This window comes from Euprymna scolopes, chromosome 27 (assembly GCF_053919585.1).
Source record: "Euprymna scolopes isolate OS-2025 chromosome 27, ASM5391958v1, whole genome shotgun sequence".
NCBI lineage: Eukaryota > Metazoa > Mollusca > Cephalopoda > Sepiida > Sepiolidae > Euprymna > Euprymna scolopes.
In genome coordinates this window covers 45,197,018-45,210,249 of record NC_136508.1, presented here as the reverse complement: position 1 = coordinate 45,210,249, position 13,232 = coordinate 45,197,018, and the positions used below count along the sequence as shown (strand labels likewise).

The 13,232-nt window shown below is 34.4% G+C and overlaps 1 long non-coding RNA gene across 2 annotated transcripts in view; it reads left to right on the top strand.

Annotated features, from left to right (window-relative positions):
- LOC145248844 (uncharacterized) overlaps nucleotides 1-13,232 on the top strand; it is a 1,349,369-nt gene that overhangs the window by 1,327,973 nt on the left and 8,164 nt on the right. The gene's annotated exons all lie outside the window — the stretch shown is intronic.

Genomic DNA, 13,232 nt, shown 5'->3' with positions numbered 1-13,232 from the left:
TATATAGTATAACAGATTGTTGATACATATTCGGAAAATCCTTCAATCTTAAAGTTGAAAAACTCGATTTCCTTACGTTAAAAAAAAAAAAGTTCGTTGTCTGCTTTTTATTATACACAAATGCCTAAAAGAGGGTTCATATACTTGATTGAAATGCGTATTCATTTGTAAAATAATATAATGCATACGTCCCTACCCAGAAAAGTTAGCGAGTGAAAAGCCTGACTTATTTCTAATCTCGAGACGAAACCATTTCAATCATAAGAAGAACGATAAAGCAAATAGCAAGTGAGACGACTAACTATTTGCTTTCACGTTGCTCGCGGTCAGAAATGAATTAGAAAAGTAAATAATCATGTCTAAATAACACGTTCACCGCAAGATGTAAAATATAGAATAGTTTTATTCTGTTAGTAGCAATGATTGAAGTCCGTGTGAGTTCGTGTGCTGATAAGTAAAATCTTAAGTCTTCACCTTCCGATTTGCAGCATCAATTGAATCCAAACCAGTATAGCCTCCACAAACAGTTACTTATTCAGGCCAAATCACAAAATACGTAAAATTAAATTACTGACGAAAATCTGCTATGTTATATAAATAATATTGCGAACACTGGCAAAGCAGAAATTATCTCCATCCTTTAGACGAAAAGTTTTATACAAGAAATGATAATAATATGATTATCTAAACCTCGTTTCCAAATATATTTTCCTTTCTTCTTTGTGCTTCATATTTAATAATAATATTAGCATCGTTGTTTCATTGACTTCGCGGGATTCGTATTATTTTATTTCTTGCTTTCAAAATTGGGACTCTGCATAGATTTGGACGGATCCATTTATGTTACCTACGGGAGTAGCATGCTTTTGTTCTATAAGCCATGACTGAGTAAAACTCTTAAGCAATTCCCAGTTATATTTTGAGTTTCGCACGCTCTGAAGATTGAACCTTCAACCTCCAGAAAGTTTAACATTATAATTCAATTCTCAGTGCGATCGACACTCAAAATACAGTTGCGAATTACTCATGACTTTTACCCACTACGTCTGACTAAATGAGGACATTCTATTCTCAGATATTAAATAAAGGATTCCATTCGAAATTCCGTGCAGATTCCCGAGTTGGACAGAAATATTCAGAGTTCGACGGTAAGATCCCGAGTTTGACAGTAAGATTTCCGGGGTTGACAGTAACATTCCCGAGTTCAAAAGAAATATAACCTTGTTCGATAGAAAGATTCCCGAGTTCGACAGAAATCTTCCTGAGTTCGACACTAAGATTACCAAGTACCACAGAAATATTCCCGTGTTCGACAGAAATATTGACGATAGAAAGATTCCCGAGTTCGACAGTAACATTTCCGAATTAGACAAGATACATCTGAGAAAAATTCGGAACTTACATAGATCACCATATTTTGGAAATAGTATTTAAGATAAGAACAGCAGTGTGAAGAATCTAAATAAAATATATTAAAAGGTATGTGTATATCTCACTACCTTATACACTAAACCAATCCTCATCTAAAAACTTCGGAGACATTATTAGCGGAAATTTAAACAAATAAGAATTCAATGTTAATTCAACATTTATTTAATAAAATCATCTCGTAGGATTTAACAATAATAAAGGAAAGAGATAATCGAAGTGTTATCAATATTTTAGCTTGACAACAATCTCGATTAGAAAATAAAATAATCAATCAATCAGGTTGTTTACCAGTTTCTTGCGATTGATTAAATTAAAAAAAAAAAACAGTCTTTTATTTTATCCCAGCCTTTTCTTAAAAATCAGATAACTTAAATAATTCCCCATCCTGATAAATCAATTTGATCAATAATGAGATCTTATCGATTTTATTTCAACCAGTAAAACTAGTTAACGTTGCTGGAGTGAATAATATATTAAATTAGAATAGCTATTCTACGGCATATCAAACTTTTGGGGGCGATTCAATGTTATTGAAGCACAATGTTTACTACAAGTCCGACTCTTCCGATGTCTTAAATTCTAAGTTAAATGTTTGTTTTATCTTCTTTCGATTTTTAGTGAAAAATCTGATAGCCTAATAAATCGATTTGTAAGCAGAAATAAGAAGTCATTGATTATATTTTTTTTAATATATAATTAAATAATAATCAAATAATTATTTTTTGTAAATGCCCATGCATTGTATGGATGATTTTCCCAATTAGAATAAGTGTAAGTCTACGTGTTCCGACACTGAATTACTAGAAACCGGAAGTCATTGTTTTAGGTGATGAATGAGCAGGGGCAACCTTTCACTTCGGAATCACGTAGAGAGAGAGAGAGAGAGATAGAGAGAGAGGGAGAGATACTCTAATAATGAGTCATGGTTTTGCATCGTATGTGTTTCAACATATTTAAACTTTTACGGCTATTTAATGCTGAACGAAATTGTCCGATTTATTAAACACAAGTTGCTATTTTCCCCGCAACAGTGTAACGTATATGCGATGCTTCTCGTTCGGCACGGTTGGGACCGCGGTGTCGTCTACCGAATAATTTCGAATTTTTGTAGACACACTACCTATTAACTCTGTCATTTTATTTTTAATTTATTTTTTAAAATTTGTTTTCTTCTCCGTAACAACTTTTATAAAAGTTATTTTCTTTTACTCGTATTGTATAAAAATCCAGAGATTCTATTGCTTGCAATGGTTTCCATATAATGTGATTAGTTAGAATTCTAGAAAGACATCGGGTATTAACGGAAGGAGTCACGTGATGTTGACAACATCCTAATCGAAAGTGATTTTGAGTAACGAACTGAATTCGAACTTGGAATACGAATGTCGTTAACCATCTGACCACCTTCACTTCTCTCACATATATAAACACATACATAACACATATCATCCCTCGATGCCGCATAGAGAAAGAGGCAGCAATTCAACCCCACTGTTCTCACTCTATCTTTCTTTTGCAGCTTCGGCCGAATGTGAAAAATTTTAGCTGCTAATTCGTCACGTCAGACTGGTGACTTCCTATGATGTCACTGTCGGAATACGTTGCGCTACACATATGCTGATTTTCGAATATGACGTTTTCTATTTTGAACATTACGAAGAAATCAACGAAACAAAATTCATGTGCATTCAACACGTGACACCGGCATAAAATTAAGCACAGTTTTATATATATGTCTCTATTTCTGACGAAAAGAAAAAAAATTCCTGCCATTCGCTACGTAAAACCGTGAGCTTGAAGTCAGCATACGTAACCTTATATATATACCTATAACCTTATATATACACGTAACCTTATATATACACGTAACCTTATATATACACGTAACCTTATATATATATATATATATATATATATATATATATATATATATATATATATATATGCATAGCCAATATACCACCCGCTTTCTGCGTCCTGAACATCATTAAAAATAGTAAAAAACGGAAAAACGTTTCGATAATCAAATAAATCTGCCTGCGTTATATATATATATATATATATATATATATATATATATATATATATATATATATATATATATATATATATATATATAATTAAGAGACGAATATTGGCTGAAGAGAGCTTGATAAGGATACCTTAAACGGGACTCATTATCGGGCTTGAAACCGACGGTACCAATGATCTGTCTCAACTAACAACTTTCTGTACACAAAATATAATATATATATATATATATATATATATATATATATATATATATAGTAAGTTATAAAAATATATATGGCAATTAAGCTTCACAGAATATCCCGTGTTTCTTCCACGCTATGATTCATCGGGCTTATGCGAACAGTTGTGGTTGTGTCGCTTTTTTATATACGCACATTCTATTCCGTTTTTAGTTACTCAATCAGTTTCTAGTTTCCACCGCGTCCCTCCTAATCAGCCAATGGGCAAGCACTTACAGGACAAAGGCCCAATTTACCTTGGGTTCACTCCTTCCTTTGTGTGTGCTTTTTCAGCAGGAAGCGTAGATATCTAGTGAGTTGACCCAATTTACATGTAGGTGTAGTTAAACGTGTCTGTTTTTTTTATTATTATGTTAGTTCATATATATATATATAATCAGTTCAGAACTAAAGAGTTTTGCCGTTATATATATATATATATATATATATATATATATATATATATATATATATATATATATAGTAATTTATATATGGCGATTAAGCTACACTGAATATTCCGCGTTTCATCCACTCTAGGACTCTTCAGGCTTATGCGCCTGAAGAGTCCTAGAGTGGATGAAACGCGGAATAAGCCTGAAGAGTCCTAGAGTGGATGAAACGCGGAATAAGCCTGAAGAGTCCTAGAGTGGATGAAACGCGGAATATTCAGTGTAGCTTAATTGCCATATATATTTTATAAATTACTAACTAGCTCTACCTACGTATTGAGCACTTTTGAAGTGAATACTTAAAGTTTACGCATAAATCTATACTTTCATGTATAAATTTTATGTGAGTAAATTAAGTAGTTAATATATATATATATATATATATATATATATATATATATAAATCATATGTCTATATTTGTGCGTCGTGTGTGTGCGTTACATATACTAAAAATCTTAGACAATCTATATTTATAATAAAAGAGTATTATTTTATGAGATCTTGTTTCCAGCTCTATTTTATGTTTATTTTTCTGCATTAAGTGCTTTTGTATCAATAAGCGATTCATAGTAAATTATCGAACTCAATGTTTAACTTACCTAAAATGTTATACACGTCGAAACACAATACCGTGGGATGTTTTTTTTTTTCATTTGAGTATGGAATTCCCATTCAAAAAATAATGTTTAAATGTTCTTTTAGTGCCATCCTATCATATAATACAAACCTATATAATTCCAGGTCCTGAATATGACCTTAAACTATATCTAGTGGTGAGGCCCCAGCTTGGGGGGTTTGGGGAGTGTGGAGCCACCCTTTAATTGACATTGCTTCCAGGTTCAATATGACTCGGAGTGGTAGTACCTGTTAGGATCCCAACTATGGGTTAGATAGTGACCGACTTGAAAACAACAAATATATTCTATTAAAAAATCTTTCTTACAAAACCTTTGAATTCAGCATTAAATAACCCAAAAAGGGTTGATAGGCGGTAAAACAAAAAACACAACCACCTATATATTTTATAAAGAACTTTAATGACAAAAATAGAAGAATCTCCTTACACAACCTCTACGATATCTCAAGACAAAATCAAAATTCTTGTCTAAATAAAATATAAGTAAATAAGCCGATCGAAAATAAATTAATTATTATAATGATAAGAACTAAAAAGTCCCTCATGCGACAAACAAAACGGTTGTTTTATGTAGTTTTTTCGTTAAAGAGCTAATTGCGTATGATAGAATGAGAGAATTGATTTTGTTTTATACTAGAAGATGTACCGGCGTTGCCCGGTATTAAATGTAACGTTAAATTCCTTTTAAAAAATTAAGTTAAAAATAAAGAAACTGAGACATTTGCATGACAGTATTATATTTTTTCTACACAGTTCATTTCTTGTAAGTAAAACAATACACGAGCTGAGATCGAATCCCAAACCTAAATACAGTGAGTCAAGTACGATAACTATTAAACCAGCTTGCCATGACTTTAAAAAGTATTTTCAAATCTTGTGAAACATTTGACAAACATAAAATCCGAAAACCCCTTAAGTAAAATAATCCCATTTTTACTCCGTAGCAGCTTTTTATTACTGGATTAAAACCGATTAAAATGCTTTCCACGTGTCTGAATACCCTATATACCAAATTTCAAGTCTGTAGAGGAAAATTCGTTGAATATATAGATTAAGAAGTGTCCTCACACGCGCACTGGTGTGTCGTAACACAACAGTAGAAGAAGAAAATCAAGTCGAGGTTGGTTTAACAAACGAAGTCTATTAACCTCACAGGTACAAAGGTAGGAATACGGGTATAACTGACTAGCGATAAGCTAGGCAGTTGAGTACTGTCGCTCCTTCTCACAGGTGTAGATATTACTGGCACTATATATATATATATATATATATATATATATATATATATATATATATATATATATATAGTGAGAACCGGTGTAATTTCCCTTATGCATAGAAAGGCCGCTATAATACACACACATACATATTCTCATTCTTATAGATTTATAGATATAAGATTTTCAGAAAATGTTCCTCTTTGTTCGAGCCGATGATTAAGCATCCTAACGGATGCCAGACATTTAGTCCCTTATATATTCTAACATGCGTATTATTTTAAGTTTTTAACTGTCCTTTTCGGTGCAATTAGTTGCATCTCTCTTATACTTGTTTTCCCGGGTATGTTTGTCAGATAGTTCTTGAAATTATTTGTCATAAGTCCGGTTGTAACCTGATATGACGGATATCTTCCTAAGATTTAAATTTCTTTTCATGTCGTATATAAGACATTGGCACTTCGTTATCCCTTCTCTTCTAGTACTTTCCAAGATATCAGCATTGGAGAGGACAACCACCATAAAGGTTGCTTCTTTTCCCTTGTTCTACATCACGATGTCAGATTTGATAGCTCCGTTTTCGAGGTACGTAGATGTAGGACTGCATTATCATAGTTAATGGTGTATGCCGCATTTCCAATGTTTCTTTTGGTACATGCTTCTAGCAATCGCTGCTGCATTAGATATCAAGCTCTATATATATGCATGTATATATATATATATATATATATATATATATATATATATATATATGTAAATGCGCATGAACAATAACATAAGACAGATTAATGGATATTTCATTCTACTACGTACGGCCATTTTACTTTCTAATCTATCATCAGTGATCCATTTCAATTAGATACTATCCTGCGTGTACGGTTTTTTTTTTTAGGAATGCTTTCCGATTAAAAAAAAAAACTCAACAAAATGCGAACGAAATTCTATAAAATTAAATAACAAAATAGAAAATAAAGGAAAAGGTAATAAAATCGAGAAAAAGAGACAATCAAAAGGACAAAAATCGATATCTTCACGTTGTTTGAGAATCTGAGACGCGCAATTTGAGGACTGGTGTTTAGTGTGGCTATATTTCTTTCCGGGTCAGTTTAATTACGGATGAGAATATTTATGGATTTTTTTTTTAATTGATTTCTGCCATTGTCTAATTTTTGCATTTCTTTTCTATTTAAAAATAAACGATTATTTTGATTTATTTACAATTTGGTTAACAGAATATCAGGTTGATCCCGTTATTCTCCCATTCCATAGTTCAGTCCTGATCCTCCTTTGTAAATGTGTGGATTCATATATCCTCCGATTTGGCATGCATAAAACAGTAGAGCAAACTAAACTTTCAAGCCTTTCTTGCGTAGTTAGTCTACGAAGTCGAAAACACCAGATTACAGACTGGCGAAAATACTTTTTCAAACGTCATCGTGAAAGAGTATGTATGTCATAATCAGGTTCTCGCTGGATCACAGAAGTTAAGCAATGGTGACCCTGGTCAGTACTAAAAGGGTGACCATTTGGGACTTTCAGATGCTGTATGTGCTCTCCGCTTATCTCGGCATTGTTTCCAGTCGTCCTGGACTACTCCTTGCCTCTGGTCTCAACCAGTGCTGATTCAAGACAGGTGTGGTTGGTATTGCGCAACCCTTGCCTCACAATTAAACGCGCAGTTTCTCCTTACAGAGTATATTCTTTGTCTGTCGTGACTGAACGGAGGCATTGTGAAAGATGGTCGAACGTTCCATTTCAAATGTAAACCTGATGGACTGTCAAAAATGTCATATATCCTCCGATTTGTCATGCATAAAATGGTGGGATCCTTCTACCGCTCCAGAAGATATCTCACTACTGATGCAATTCTCTATCTGTATAAAAGCCAAGTACGTCCAGGGATGGAGTGCTGCTGCCACATTTGGGCAGGAGCTGCTAAAAACAGCCTATCCTGCCTTGACAGAGTACAAAATAGACTTCGTGGTTTAGTGGGGGATGCCCTTTTCTCTTCCCTGCAACCTCTCTCCCACAGAAGAGACGTTACGAGCCTGTCTTTGTTTTATCGTTATTTTCATGGCAGGTGCTCGTCTGAGGTCCAATCCCTCGTCCCCCCTCGCCAATTTTTCACAAGAAACACCCGTCTGTCTGAAACTACTGTCAATAATTTTCCCCACTTTTTATATGTGCCTTAATCCAAACGTAGATTCCATGAGCAAAGCTTCTTTCTTAGAATTGCACGTCAGTGGAACTCTCTGTCACTTGCCTGTTTCCCACCTGACTACAACTTGGACGTCTTCAAGTCCAACATAAACAAAATCCTGACAAACCTTAAGTAAGACACTCTATCAAAACCCCCAATACTAATGATTACTACAATACTATCTCATTGATTACTGTACACGCAATAACCCTTATCCCTGAGTGGCCTTCGGGCCTTGATAAATGGTGACCCCCCCTGTAAAAAAATACAAAATGTCACTCCAAATTAAAATGTAAGATCGGATATTCTTTACTTGTACCCTGCTAATCAAAAATTTAAGACCACTTAAAAATCTTTAAAAAAAACACACTTTTTTTTAACGATGGAGTTTTAACTCTTCCAACTTAAGGTTACCAATGCTATAATCTAAAAGGTTATGGAAACAAAAAGCTTCAGTCTCAAAGATTTATTTTTAAAATTTTAATTTAATAAATTAGGCTTTTTACACATGATCAAAATTTTTAATTTAATAAATTAGGCTTTTTACACATGATCAAAATTTTTGATTTAATAAATAAGGCGTTTTACACATGATCAAAATTATAAAACCAGAGACAAAAAAAAAATCTATTAAATTCTACAAAAAGTGTATAAAAAGTGTACGAAAACATTCAACAATCAAACTTAATAATGAGTTCTACCTCCACTGCTTTTGATGATTTAAAAAATTCTTTGGGACATGCTAAAAATAAGGGTTTCCATTAAGGTGCAGGGGATCCTGCTCCAATTTCTGAAGATGGCTTCACGAAGTTCATTTTTTGTTGAATATTGTTTGCCATTTCGATGAACCTCTTTTGTCATCCATCCCAAAACATTTTCAATAGTGTTCAAGTCCGGTGAGCATGCAGGATGTCCCAAGAGATGGACCTCATTTTCTTGTAGAAAGCTAAAGGTTCGTCTTGCAATGTGGATTGCAGCATTATACTGTTGGATTAACCAGCCATTCCCACACAAACGATGACGCCCCCCCCCATCATCATTGATGCTTTTTGTAGCATTCTAACATAACCAGCTTCTGTCTGATGACACTGCACAACCTGGAGCTCCATCGTTCCTTCTGTAAGGAAAACGACTCCATACTATTACGGACCCTCCGCCACTATGACGTGTGGAAAAAATGTCAGGGATCATATTTTTGTCGTGTCAATATTGCTGGAAGCCATCAGGGCCATCTAAATTGAATTTTTTCTAATCAGAAAACAGGATTTTCTTCCACTTCTCAACGTCCCAGGTTTGGTATTCACGACCAAATCTTTGTGACGTGGAAGCAATCGAGGAATTTGTTTACGCTTTTTATTTAGCATGCCTTTTTGTTGTAAGTGTCGTCTGATGGTTATTGAACTGCAATCAGCATCTGTAACCGCCTTAATTTGACTAGAAGAAAGTTCGTTATCATTCATAACAACCCGTATGGTTCTTCTACTCAATGCAAGAGAAATTTGGAGGGGGGATCTACCAAAGATTTTTGATTCTCTATAATTTTCTGTGTTCTTTAGAAAGTTGCAAATAACAGTTTTACTGCGATTTACATTAGCTGCTATCGCTCGCTGTGAAAAACCTTGCTTATGGAATCCTACAATTCGAGAGCGCTCAACTTCGGTAAGTTTTCTTGCTTTAAACATGGTAACACCTTTACACATTCAGTGCTTATCTCTAACTGAACTAAAAACATTAGAATTTCCATAAATCTAATTTAATTTATACCCTTGGTCTTATAATTTTGATTATATGTAAAAAGCCTAATTTAATAAAAATGCAAATTTTTAAATAAAATTTTTGGAATGTACCTTTTTGTTCCCATGAGCATTTAGATAGTAGTATTCGTAACCTTAAGTTAGAAGAGATAAAAATCTCTCTTCAAAAAAGGATTCTTTTTAAAGATTTTGAAGTGGTCTTAAATTTTTGATCAGATCTTGTGACTCAGAAATATTTCTGTCGAACTCAGCCCTATATTTAATCCACAGGAATAGTATGCTCCTGTTCCTTCAGTCATGACAAAATACAAGTTTCCGAATTTTCTCTGTTTCTCTATCTTTAAGAAAAATAAGATTATTTCATCTACTAGCAGTTCAGCCTGGCTTTGATAGGGACCTATGTAATGTTCACAACCTTATGTGTAAATATATATATATATATATATATATATATATATATATATATATAATAAATTCCACAGCCAAACAACGTCGCAGCCCACAAGAGCCATGACAGTCAAAGAACCGGAAGTCCAAGACTCGAGTTTCGCCCTCATTTGGGATCATCAGTTAGACACATCCGAACTCAGGATTCGAACCCCGAGCCTCTTGCACGCAAGGCAAGCACTCTACCAACTGAGCAACCGCCCTGCACACAAGAAGTTCAATTAACCAACACAGATCAAGCAAACCGCGCCGAAATCCGACTGTGAAATAGACCTACTTCGTCTCAACAAGGGACGCGGTCATCCAACCAGCTAATAACCCCAAGCTGATGTCCCACAAGTAGGAGTTTTAACTCAAAAGGACGATGCCATCCAGCAATGCTAACCAAGCGAGCAACTTATGATAGGATTTTCAGAATGTGAGACATTGTATATAATAAATTCCACAGCCAAACAACGTCGCAGCCCACAAGAGCCATGACAGTCAAAGAACCGGAAGTCCAAGACTCGAGTTTCGCCCTCATTTGGACTCATCACTTATATATATATAATATATATATATATATATATATATATATATATATTAAAAATGTTGACTCATGTCCAGGTATCCTACATGTAAAATTTCAAGGGTTTCGACCCTAAATTGGCGGAGAAGTTTGGTAGAGTCTGCAAAGATCAACTCTTTCAACTTTGATCGCTTGGCAGCGAATTTTTCTCCTAAAACTGATTAAAAATCTTTCTGCATGTTCGAATACCTTTTTATGTAAAATTTAAAATATTTACACACAAAATTGGCTGAATAATTTGCTAGAGACCGCAAAGGTTAAATCTTTTAAACTTTGACACTTTGGCAGCCAAATTTTTGGCCAAACGTCGATTAAAAACTTGTTTTATATCAGAACATACTTTATGTAAAATTTCAAATATTTAGACCAAAAATTGGGTGAGAGGTCAATTTTTTAAAACTTTAACCCCAATTTTAACACCTTAACATTTATTGTTTTCGGCTCAAATCAAATTATTAAGTTTGATTCATGCCAAAGTAACCTACATCTAAAATGTCAAGTGTTCAAACTCAAAATTGGGGAAGGAGTTCGGTAGAGTTTTCAAAGGTCAAATCGTTGAACTTCGACCCCTGGACAGCCAAATTTCTGGCCGAAAACTGATTAAAAAGATTTCCCCAAATCTCAATATTCCTTATGCCAAATCTCAATTCTCTAGACTGACAGAGTTATTTGGCAGGGAAATGTACACAGACACGCACACAGACATTTTCACTTTTAGAGATATATAAATTCACGAGCATTTCAGCCCGGCGTTGCCCTGGTGTTTGGAGGTGTGTGTTGAGCAAAAAGAAAAAAGTGGTAGTAGGAAGGCAGGCTCGACCCCGTACCTCGAAGGAGGAAAAGAACGTGGAAAAACCTGACGTTTTTGCTGTTACGACCACCACCAAACCGGAAGTGGCGTGGGTTTAAATTAAGGCTAGACAATCGAAAAGAGGGGGTGATTTTCGAAAATATCGGTGAAAAAGAGCCCCCCCCCCAGTAGAAGAAAGTGTCCCGTTGAGGGTGAAGAAATTAATGTTTTTAGCCAATTTTTCGATATTTGTCGTCTGAAGGGTCGAGCTTCAAAAGTATACTGATCTTGTGAAAATTCGTCGCCTCCCTCGAAAGTTTTAGGCAGACATGCAAACATACATATATTTATATATTGGTAGCTCAAATTTTCGACCCAAACTGATCAAAAAGCTTGTCCTATCTCTGAATACCCTTTATGTAAAATTTCAAATGTTTAGATTAGAAATTGCCTGGGGAATTTGGTAGAGACCGCAGACCCCTATTACCATTTATTGTTTTGGGTTCAAATCAAATTATTAAGTTCGATTCATGCACAAGGAACCTTTATTTAAAATTTCAATTGTCTACACCCCAAATTAGCGGAAGAGTTTGGTGGAGTTCTCAAAGGTCAAATCGTTGAACTTTGACCCTTAGCAGCCAAATCTCTCGCCGAAAAAGAATTACAAAGCTTTTCCCAAATCTCAGTACCCCGTATATCAAATTTCGAGTCTGTAGACTTAAAATTGAGAGAGTTATTGTGTAGGGAAATGTACACACACACAGACAGAGACACATATACAGACACGTTCACTTATATATATATATATATATATATATATATATATATATATATATATATATATATATATATATTATATATATATATATATAGATAGATAGATAGATTTATTTAAACTCTAATGGTTGATTGCTGTATGTTTTCATTCATTTTGTATGTACTCGATATCGTTCTTTGTAAAGGTGTGAAAACATATGGGCCCCTTTAGTATGGATTATATAGTAATAATAAATAATGCTCCTCTGTGGGAACGGCGTAGACCATCTAAACATCCGGGGAATGGTGGATGATACGGAGTTTGTTTAAAGTAAAGCCGTTTCAATCTCACTCTCGCCTTAACCAGTCTAATTCGGCGGGAGGAGAGAGTTGGTTGGTAGGTGAGATGAAAAAGCTGAATGATCCTCGACATCTTTCTACATACAGTGCATATTTCACAAAATGATGGTACATCTTGTACTGGCCAGGCTCAACATTGCCGAACTTTGGTTATCTAACGGGAACCGTTGTATCAACGTGATTATATCGTATATAATGAAAAATGTTATTAAATATAATTACTAGTAGAGTAAACTAGAATCTTAAACCGGTTTTACAGACAACTTTCTTCAAATATATCTTGAATCTTTTTGCTTTACACAGGGGTCAGCATGGAATTTTAAACAGAATCCTTTCTATAATCCACGATGGAAACCTGCTCTCGTTC